The sequence below is a fragment of the Vicia villosa genome, linkage group LG7 (genome assembly GCF_029867415.1).
Source record: "Vicia villosa cultivar HV-30 ecotype Madison, WI linkage group LG7, Vvil1.0, whole genome shotgun sequence".
NCBI classification, from domain to species: Eukaryota; Viridiplantae; Streptophyta; class Magnoliopsida; order Fabales; family Fabaceae; genus Vicia; species Vicia villosa.
In genome coordinates, this window is record NC_081186.1 from 58,625,401 (window position 1) to 58,636,604 (window position 11,204).

Sequence of the window (11,204 nt, forward strand, 5' to 3'; positions counted from 1 at the left end):
CAAAGTCAATTAATAAAAAGTCAAAAAAAATAAAGATTCATTTCTCTTAGGAGATAATTTCCCCAAAAGAGTCAAAACCCCTGGAAAGGGTCAGCCTCCAAAAAAAAACATGATAAAGTCAGTCTTTTAACAGACAAATTCTCCAGCTGAGTCAAAATCCCTGGAAAGGGTTAGCTTCCAAAGAAAAACAGTCTTTTTAATCTCCAGTAGAGTTAAAACCAACAAAAACAGTTAGCCTCAACCTTGGGCTTCATACAAGGCACCAAACAATAGAACTCCCCTGTCAAGAGTCAGCCTCAACCTTGGGCATTGTACAAGGCAGATAATAGAGTCTCCCCAGTGAGTTCTTCATCATTCAGTAGCCACAACCTTGGGCTTTGTACAAGGCAGATAAACCATACTTTCATGTGTCAAAGATTCCTAACACTTAGGATCTTTCCCCATATAGTCATCCATACTCAATTCATTTATTTAAGAGTCCGCCACAACCTTGGGCTTTGTACAAGGCAGAAAATAATGTTTTTCATAGCTAGAGTCAGCCACAACCTTGGGCTTTGTACAAGGCACATAAATAGAATCTCCCTCAATAGAGTCAGCCTCAATTCTGGGCTTTGTACAGAACACCAAATAAAATCCATCAAATAAACACTCTCCAAATAAGAGTCAGCCTCAATTCTGGGCTTTGTACAGAACACTAAAATACCCTGTAATTAATCCTCAATGGAGTCATCTCCCAGAGTCAATAATATTAATTAATCAATCAAAAAGCCTCAAGCTTGGGCCTCATACAAGCCAGTTAAATTCAAATCTTTTATACAGTAGATAGACATAGCTTATCTCTATAGAGAGATATTTTTACTACTCTACCACATTCAAACAAACAAACATTTCAATTTCAATTTCAATCAAAGTCTCCCATTTAGGACTCTGAAAGACATGCTCTGGCACATCCCCAGACTTGTACACTTTCCCTAATTTGGACGAGCATCTTTCTTTCATTTAAGAGGCATCTGACTGGCATACTTGCACACACACAAGTAAGGTCCCCCTCTTGAATGAAATGAATTCAGTTATTCTGTCACTCTTTCAAAATGTTTGTGGTAGAATAGTACAAATACTTCTCTGTAGAGATGATTTCATGTCTCTTTACTGTAAACAGAGATTTAATCCCAAGCTTCAACCTTGAGCTTCAAGCAAGGCACCAAAAAAAAAAACAATTATTTTCCCTAGTTAGTTCCCCGAACTACATTAAGCTCTGACTTCCACTAGGGATATGTAGGCATGAGGTTCACAAGGAATCTCAGCGAGCTAATAAAATACCAAAAATAGTCAGTCTGTCTATCTGTCTGTCTTTTAAAATCAATTCAATTCTCTCTCCTAACACAAAGGAGAAACTTTCCCAATCATTAGCAGCAAACACAATCACAATGACACAGAGAAGGTTCCTGTAGAGTACTACAGATATGTAGGGTGTTTAAACACTTCCCTATGTATAACCGACCTCCCGGACTCCAGAATTTCTAGTCTAGGTGAAATCCCCACACTTAGCAAACTCCTAGGGTTTAGTTGAGATCTTTTTTCCCCTTTCCTACTCGTAGGACAATAAGAAAGTTCGTGTGATATCGTAGGAAGAACTGAAATAAAATTCATCCCGCCACGGGCGCTTTCTCCTTCCAAATTTCGCGTGAAGGGTCTAGCGTGCCGTCCTCCCAAGTGAAACGGGGAGGTAAAAGAAAACGACACCACAGTATCGATACGTCAAAATGTCTGTTATGATGAAATAATTAAGTAATGATTTACCCATGTGTTCACATGGGTCGCACAATGTCATAATAAATAGTAAATAAATATAGTAGACTGATGGTTAATAAATATATATAAAGAATATAAAAATTAAGTAATCTTGACCCATTGAAAATATATCTTTTAGTAGAAAAATTTAAAGAAATAATTAAATAGTCATCTGCCTGTGCGTTCGCACAAGTCGCATAATATCGTTATAAATATTAAATAAATGTAATTATGATTCATTTTATTCATAAATATGAAATTTATAATAAAATATGTTGAACAAAATAAAGATATATAAATTAAGTAGTCTCGACTTATTGAAAATGTTATATTTTTTTAATAATTTACTATTTTTGTATTTTATTTTATAAATTAATTGGTTATTATATTTTAATTTTTAATTATAAACTGAATGAAATAAATATTTAAAAATATTAAGGTTTTTAATTTTGTTATATAATTTTTATATTATGCATATGTAGTTAACTTGATAAATATTAAAATTTATATTATTATTATTATGAGAAAAAAGGATATGCACTGACAGTGTAAAATATTTCTACACTGTCAACCAATCACAACCATGTATCTAATTAAAACACAATTTTAATTTAAAAAAATTAATATGACAGGGCAAGTGTAAAGATATTGATTAGTTTTATGTGTAAATTTAGTTTACACTGTCAGTGCACTACCTTTAAACTCTATTATTATTATTATTATTATTATTATTATTATTATTATTATTATTATTATTATTATTATTATTATTATTATTATTATTATGGTTGTTACTAATTAGCAACACAAAAATACTATATAAACACACAAAACACAAATAAATAAATTGAAACTTTAATTTCCAGTGATAAATCTTGCTTTCAATCAAAAACGAAAAATACATTATTCAATAATTTCTTACAAAAATATTAATTTTTCAAAAACTTCATTAACATATTAATAAGTCCATTAAATGTTATATATATATATAGTTTACTCATTAATTTAAAAAAAAAAACATTTAACAATTTGAAACAAAAAAGCTTTGAAATAAAAGTCTTAAATTAGAATAAATCATTTATACAAAAGGGGAAATAAACTCTTAATAAAAAAATAGAATATTACAAATTTAGTTTCATCGTCTACTTTAATTTAATTTCATTTTTAATTGTAAATCCAACATATTAAATGACAATGATTAAAAATAATACTAAAATCCTATCATAAATTAAAAATAATTATAACTTTAATTAATCATGTTATAATAATAAATAAATAAAATTGATTACATATATCTATATATTAATTAATTATAAAGATGTTGATTATATTAGATTGTGTTTTTCATGAAAAATATTTTATAGAAAGATGAAAAAACAGTTTTATTAATTTTTTATTATGATAAAAATAAAATAAACTAAATTTAATGCATTTATAATTATTTTTATGTAGTTTGTATTTTTATTTGCTATAGAAATATATGAACTGAAGAATCAAATTTGATTTATGATTCTTTAAGATAAATAAAATAATTAAAATATAAAGATTAATTTTGATTTATTATATGATAAAATAACATAATTATTTCGAAAGATATATTTTAAAAATGTTTTATATAAAAATTTATTTAAAATATCTTTATATTCATACGTTTTTCATATTAATTTATAGCCTATAGCAAAAAGGTTAAAATATTTAAAAATTTATTTTATAAAACATCATTTAAAAATGATTGTGTTTTAATTTATTTATACAAGAAATTAACCTATTTTAAACACGTGGTGCCCAAAAAATTTGATCTTGTTACTGTTTTCAAATATTAAAAAAAATTAAATAGTAATTAAACATGTATAAAAAGAAATGATAATAAATATATTATTATATTTGGTTCATAATAATTTTCATTAATTTTTTAATTAATCTCATTTATTTTCAAGTCATGCAGAAACATAAATCAAAATTAAATTAAATCAATAAATAAAATAGAAAGACATCAAAATTTGATGTCTTGAATTTGAATTTCTTCTTAGAAAGGCAAAAAAAATCCTCAATTAACAATTTTCAATACCACACTATTTTTACATTTAATTTTCCCAAAAAAAAAATAAAAAAAGGAAAATAATAATATTCTCTCTCCGCCTATGTTTCTCTCTCATCAACGTTTTCATTGCTCTCTCATCTTTGATCTATCGTCCAAACAACATAGCAGAAAAATTAAGAAAACTAAAACCTTTTTAGCTCTCTTCTTTTTCTCTCGATCTATCATCCAAGCGGCGTAACAAAGTCCTAGCAATCACAAATTCAAAGGTAAACTGAAATCAGAATGATAAGCATCACACAAGCAACCAAACATCTGATCATTGTCCCATTTTACTCGGGGAGAAAGATTTGAATTGGGGTCCGAAACCATTTAGAATGCTCAACTGCTGGTCTGAACTGGAAGGATACCGTGAATTTGTGGAAGAAAAGTGGAGGAGTTTCGAAGTGCAAGGTTGGGGCGCATATGTTCTTAAGGAGAAACTGAAATTATTAAAAGTGCATCTAAAGGAATGGCATAAGGCTCACTGCGCAAATTTACCAATCCAAATTGAGAAATTAAAAGAAGAAATTAACAAGCTAGAGTTAAAAGGAGAAAATGCAGCATCGTCAATTGAAGAAATCAACACCAAAAGAGAAGTGACTTCACAGTTGCACAAACTATCCAGATTAAATTGTAGTATTATGTGGCAAAGATCACGAATGAGATGGATTAAAGAGGGAGATGCGAACTCAAATTTTTTTCACAGATGTTTACTCAATAGAAGAAAGAGTAACGAAATAGGATGCATTGAGGTTAATGGTTCAAAGCTTGAAGGAGTAGAAGAGATAAAACAGAAGGTATTTCGTCATTTCAGCGGCGTGTTTGAACAGAGAAACATTCAACGACCATTACTGCATTCTTTTGATTTTAGCAGAATCGGGGAGCTCGAATCGATAGTCTGAACCTAGTTGCAGAATTTACTGAAGAAGAGATTAAAAAAGCAGTTTGGGATTGTGAGAGTTCGAAGAGCCCGGGACCGGATGGAATTAATTTTGGATTCATCAAAGAATTTTGGGATTTGATCAAAGACGACTTTTTGAGATTTATGGCAGAGTTTCACTGTAATGGCAGACTTGTTCGTGGTGTTAATAGTGCATTCATTGCACTTATTCCAAAGATAGATAATCCTGTGAGATTGAACGATTTCAGACCGATATCTTTAATAGGGTGCATGTATAAGGTGTTGGCCAAAGTACTTGCAAATAGATTGAAAGTGGTGATTCAAAAAGTAATAGCAGCCTCTCAATTTGCATTCATGGAAAATAGGCAGATGGTGGACAACGTACTCATTATGAACGAGCTAGTTGATGATGCAAAGAGAAAAAAGAGAGAAGCATTGGTGTTTAAGGTGGACTTCGAGAAGGCATATGATTAGGTGGATTGGCAATATCTCGATTTCGTTATGGATAGAATGGGCTTTCATGTAAAATGGAGGAGTTGGATTTCGGAATGCCTTCGTACAAGTCAGATGTTTGTTCTTGTAAACGGGAGTCCTACTCAAGAGTTTAGGCTCGGCAGGGGCCTTAAACAAGGAGATCTCTTATCGCCGTTCCTCTTTTTAATCGCGGCAGAGGGTTTGAATTTAATGATGTCAAAAGCAGTTCAGCTGAGTAAGTTTGCAGGTTACCAATTTCGCAATGGCGGTATGTCAATTTCCCACTTGCAATATGCAGACAAAACACTGGTTGTTGGAGAAAAGAGTTGGAAAAATGTGTGGGCAATTAAATCAATTCTTCAACTGTTTGAATTGGTGTTGGGCCAGAAGGTAAACTTTCATAAAAGCCTTCTGGTTGGCATTAATACACAACCGACATGGCTAGAGGATGCAGCTATGGTTCTCAACTGTAAAATTGGGTGCTTACCATTTAAATACCTGGGACTTCCTATCAGTAGTAACCCCAGGAGAGTAGGAATGTGGAAACCAGTTTTAGATGTGGTGAGGCGGAGGTTGTTCAAATGGAATAACAAACACCTATCAATCGGTGGTCGCGTTGTCCTCCTAAAATCGGTCCTGTACGCAATTCCAGTTTACTTCCTTTCGTTCTTTAAAGCACTGTCATGTATTGTTTCGAAACTTGAATCTTTATTTAAAAAGTTTCTATGGGGTGGGAGTGAGGAAGCTAGGAAAATTAATTGGGTTCAATGGGATAGGGTGTGTCGAGAGAGGGGAAAGGGGGGTTTAGGCATTAAAAACCTAAAAGAATTTAATTTAGCATTATTAGGCAAATGGAAATGGCGTCTTCTTTTAGACCAAAACAGTATATGGTATAAGGTTCTAGCAAGCAAGTATGGTGAGGATAACAATATGATTGTCAGGGGAGGGAGAAATTGTTCACTGTGGTGGAAGGACATTCAAAGTATTGAAAATGGAACATGGGGATTTGATACGTTATGGATGTCTAGAAAGCTCAAAAGATTGATAGGAAATGGGGAGAACACGTTTTTTTGGCTAGACCCTTGGTGTGAGGATTTACCACTAAAAGATAGATTTCCAAACCTTTTCAGAATTTGTGAAGATAAAAACTTAAAAATAAAGGATCTGTTAGTAGATGCAGGGCAGTGGAATGTGAATTGGCGTAGGGACCTATCTCATGAAGAGGTTGCACTAGAGAGTGAATTGAAAGAAAAGGTACAAATGATGTCTCTGTATCCAGGGAGGGAGGATAGCTGGAGTTGGGGCTTAGGAGCTTATTCTGTCAAAGAAGCCTATAATACAATTATGGAAAAGCCGATTGATATTGAAATGCTGAAATTCGCAGAGGCTTGGAATAAACTTGTTCCTTTGAAGACAGCAATGTTTGTGTGGCGTCTACTTCAAAATAGAGTACCAACAAAGGATAATTTACACAAAAGAGGGGTGCTGAATGAAAATCAATTGGTTTGTTCCTTTGGATGTGGGTTGATAGAAAGTGTTTCTCATATTTTTTTAGTGTAAACTAAATACGCAGGTGTGGTACGAGATTCTCCGTTGGTTAAATATATATACTGCAATGCACAATTGTGTTCTGTCAAACTTTCATCAGTTCAGAGGATTATGCGGAACGGGCAGAAATAAAATTGAAAAAATCAGCATAGTTTGGTTTGCTAGCATTTGGGTAATGTGGAAAGGGCGTAATGAAAAAGTATTCCGAGAAAAGGTTAGACCGATTGAGCATTGGGTCGAAGAAATCAAAATCTTGTCTTGGAATTGGTTGAGAAGTAAAGCGGCGGGATTCTGCTACCCTCTCAGCCAATGGCTGATCAGTCCAAGGCAATGTTTGGGGTTCGGCGGGTGAAGTTGCAGCCCTAGTATGTGGTGCATACTGGAAGCTATTGCGTTTGGGTTGCTGTGCACTGCAATCGTACAGTCTATCTTAGCCGGAAGACAGATGCCAACACTTAATAGTTGTGAGCTGACAATAATAAAGTTAGTGGGGGAAGGTATCTTGTGAAGCTTAAGGTGGAAGTAACGGCGTAGACGTGTTGCATATGTTCGTTCATGTTTTTTCCATTAGCACCGACGTCAAATTGATGCGGACAGACCTATTTCTATCAGGTAGCTTGGTTGTTTTTTGGCGTTTTCAATGTTGCTGGAACTCAGTGTGGAGCCGCATAGTGCGGGGCTGTTTGGCCCGGTTGGCCTGGTTAGTCATACGAATTATTTCAAGATGGATCAAGATTGGTGTATGACTATTGTGCAGGGGTAGTTTAGTCTATTTGATCGTGCAGACTCTTGTTACCGCGTATGCGGCAGAACGGTTTCTCTATGTAATCTAGCGGGACTGTTTTTGAATTTTTTCTGTGGGCTATTTCGGTTCGATACTGGATAGGGTGTATGTTACTGCTGTGCATTTGGTCCCTGCATACTGCTGTGCATTTGGTCCCTGCATAATTCCAGTCTATTTGGTTCCTCTGGTTGTGCTTGCTGTGATATATTGGCATTTGGAGTTTGGTATTATATAGGTGTAACAGTGCGCGTTTAGGAGTTTGTATGTGATGCTGTTGTAGGTGTCTATCATGTTCTAGTTGCTTTGGCTCTTGGTATTTTGGATTTAAATTAACTCTGTATCAGTTTTGGTCTTGGCATTCCTTATGCCTTGACTTGGTTTATTAATTTAATATCTTTTTGCTTTGTTAAAAATAAATAAATAAAGGGATTAGCAAAAGCAAACAAATCAGAACCTTTTTCCCGACCATATCCCAATACCCGGATTTCACCAATTTGAAACTATTTACAAACTACAACCACAAACGGAATATACAATAAGGAAAATAAAGGCAAAAATCTAACGACGAAGCCTCTAATTGATTAAAGCTCCACTGATGTTTGCTTTTGAGTAAGATCTTTTATGCTTCCTCTGCTTTTAGGGCCTGTTGTGAGTTGTAGTTGAGTGTGAGATGACAATTTTTGTGCATATCACTTGTGATTTGGATTTGCAGGTGTTGTTTGATGCGTTTTACGTTGTTTCTGTTTGATTTGGATTTGTTCAATGTCGTAAGCGTCGGTGTTTCGATTCCGCCATTGTTGCGCGTGTGTTGATGTTGTAGGTTGATGGAAGTGTTGGTTCTATGGAGAAAGATATTGAAAATGCATTTGCTATTTACAGGTGATTCAACACAGAAAAAGGATGATAGCGATAAAGGATGAATGATTGTGTGACTACATACCTTGTCAGATTATAAATTCTCTGCAATACACTATGTTGTTTTGGAATGAAAAGATTTTGTGGCTGTTACTATTTATTTAAAATTGTTGTTGCAGATGGTGGAAGATGGAACCAAAAGATGAAGAATGAGATAACTCATAACTTCAATTTGCTTAAATAAATGGGAAAATATGGATGATTGAAGAGAAACTTAAAAGATTTGTTTTTGGTTTTCCAATAATTTATTCTTTGCATTTTAGAAGATATGTTGGAAGTAGAATAGATTTTAGAGATCACGTGATAGTTTCCAAGGCAAAAAAGTAAAAGAAAATTGCATATTCCAATAAAAGATTCTAATTAATTAGGTTGTTGGAATTAATTAAGTTTAGTTGTGTAATTACTCTCAAGGGTATATAAAACTATCTTAAATTAATTTTGATTAGGGTAATTAGGGAATTTTGGTAGTAATTAACTTTTATATATTAAAGTAGATTACAATTATGATTTGAGTAATTCTATATCAACACATTCTCCAATACAGATGTTCAAAAAGTGTGTTAAATGATGTTTGTTATCACTATTTTGATGATTTTGTATCCTCACATACAATTTAGTCAATATCACACCTTATTTTAAGCCTCAACACATACAACAATAATTTTTTTAGCACACCTCTCCAAATTATCACACCTTTCTTGATCTAATATTCACTTAAGTTCATGAAAGGTAAACATTTATTTAAAATAAGTGTTTTTGACCTTGCATGCAAGCATATTATAAAATAGACTTAAATAATTAAATATTTTCATTTAAAATGACTTAGAAAACAAGAGAGTATTTAAAATCAATTTTTGTTATGATTCTATTACAAACTTACAATGATAAAATTATCTTAAGCTATTTTTCCAATAACATAGTGAAACAAAAATAGTTTATATATGGCTTATCTAAAGAGTGTCCATTATTTCAAGATAGGAGATTGCTCTAATACAGTAACGGTTAAAGAAATGTGAGTAATAGAAAAAAAATAAGTAAATAAATGATTAGCAAAACCTAGATTGTATAAGATAAAAGTGCAGCGGAAAATTATAAAATAGAGAAAAAAGTTTAAAAAACTAAAATTCTAAACTAAGAAACTATGAATGTTTGTTGCCAAAATTCTTGAAAATATGGTGCGTTTGATGATGGATTCGAGTCCCTTATATAGTTAAGTTTACATAATATAGAAATGATGTTGAGGTAGATGCATTAAAAACCTTTAACACAAGCATTATGAAAGCGGAAAAGCTGTAAGATTCGTTAAGAAGCTTTAAGACAGTTTGTAATGGGGTGTTGAAAATATTTTTCAATAGTTGAATGTTTGCAATAGATGATTGAATGAAGTGTTGAAAGTGACCTGAATTAATTTGTGTTTAAAACATTCAACATATTGAATGAGAAATGAGTGGAAGCCACTTATAATACTTTACAAAATTTTATTGGTTGGTGTGATTGTTTATATTTTTATCCCACTTTAATTATTTGGAGTCAATTATTTTATAGAAAATCAATTTTTTATTTATTTTTATTTTCACCAAAATTCATCATTTTTTGTCTATAAATAGAGCTTTGGTTCGTTTGATTTGGACAAAGAAAAAAAATCCATTTTTCTCTCTAATTTTTCTATTTAGTCTCCAATAAATTCTTGTCTGCGAGTTGAGTCTATTGTACTAATTAAGTTATGTTTCATTTTAGGTGTGTTGTGTGTTTAGTGTATTGTGTTGTATTTTAAGTTTTTATTTTATTTTATTTGTTTTAATAATGATTATCTATATCTCGTCTTTATTACTTGCAAATAAAAAATAATTAAAAATATAAAATTAAAAAAAATTATTAAATTAAAAAATTAAAATAAAATATTTAAGTCTTAAATATTTTAATTTAATTTCAATCGACAATTACTATTAATATATAATCACAAAAACATAAAAGAAAATAAAAATATGAATTAAAATGGTGGAATAGGGTGTTGAATTTTATTAAACAAAAATCATTATAGTGAATAAAAGTTGAATGAATATTGAATTATTAGGTGGAAGAGAGAGATGGTGATGTGAAATGTAAAAAGTGAAAAAAATGTTAAATATGTAAATTATTGTAAATAGTCTAAGAAAGATGCTATAAAAGAAGAAGGGCGACATGATTGTATTTTCCCAACACGTGTGGGTCATGTTTCATGCCAGATTGTTAGTTTTATTTCTAGCATTTATGATTCATCATATTTTAGCGTGCATAGTGACATTGTATTGTTTCTAAAATTACATGGTTATGTTCCTCCACGATCCTTTCAAATTCTTTGTAATTTGACCTCAGGGGTCCAATTATTTGTCCTTTTATTCGGCTATCTCAAGCATATCATATGTTGATTTACATGACACAAAGTATGTAAAGTGAAAAGTATGTTCCCTAAATCCTTGAGTTAAAATACTGAGAACTCACAATATAAGTTAGTATGTTGTACAAGGCCACAATATAAAATACATAGAATAGGTTTAAAATTTGTTTGTTATATCACAACAGCCCTGGTACGGTTTTTGTGTTTATGTGCTTTTATGCATATTATCATGTTATCTGTGCTTTTCTGCTGTGCAGTTTTTACTTTATTTCAGCCTGGCTACAGTGTGCATTGTGGTCAATGTAGACAAGGGGTCAACTCATTAATAAATTCA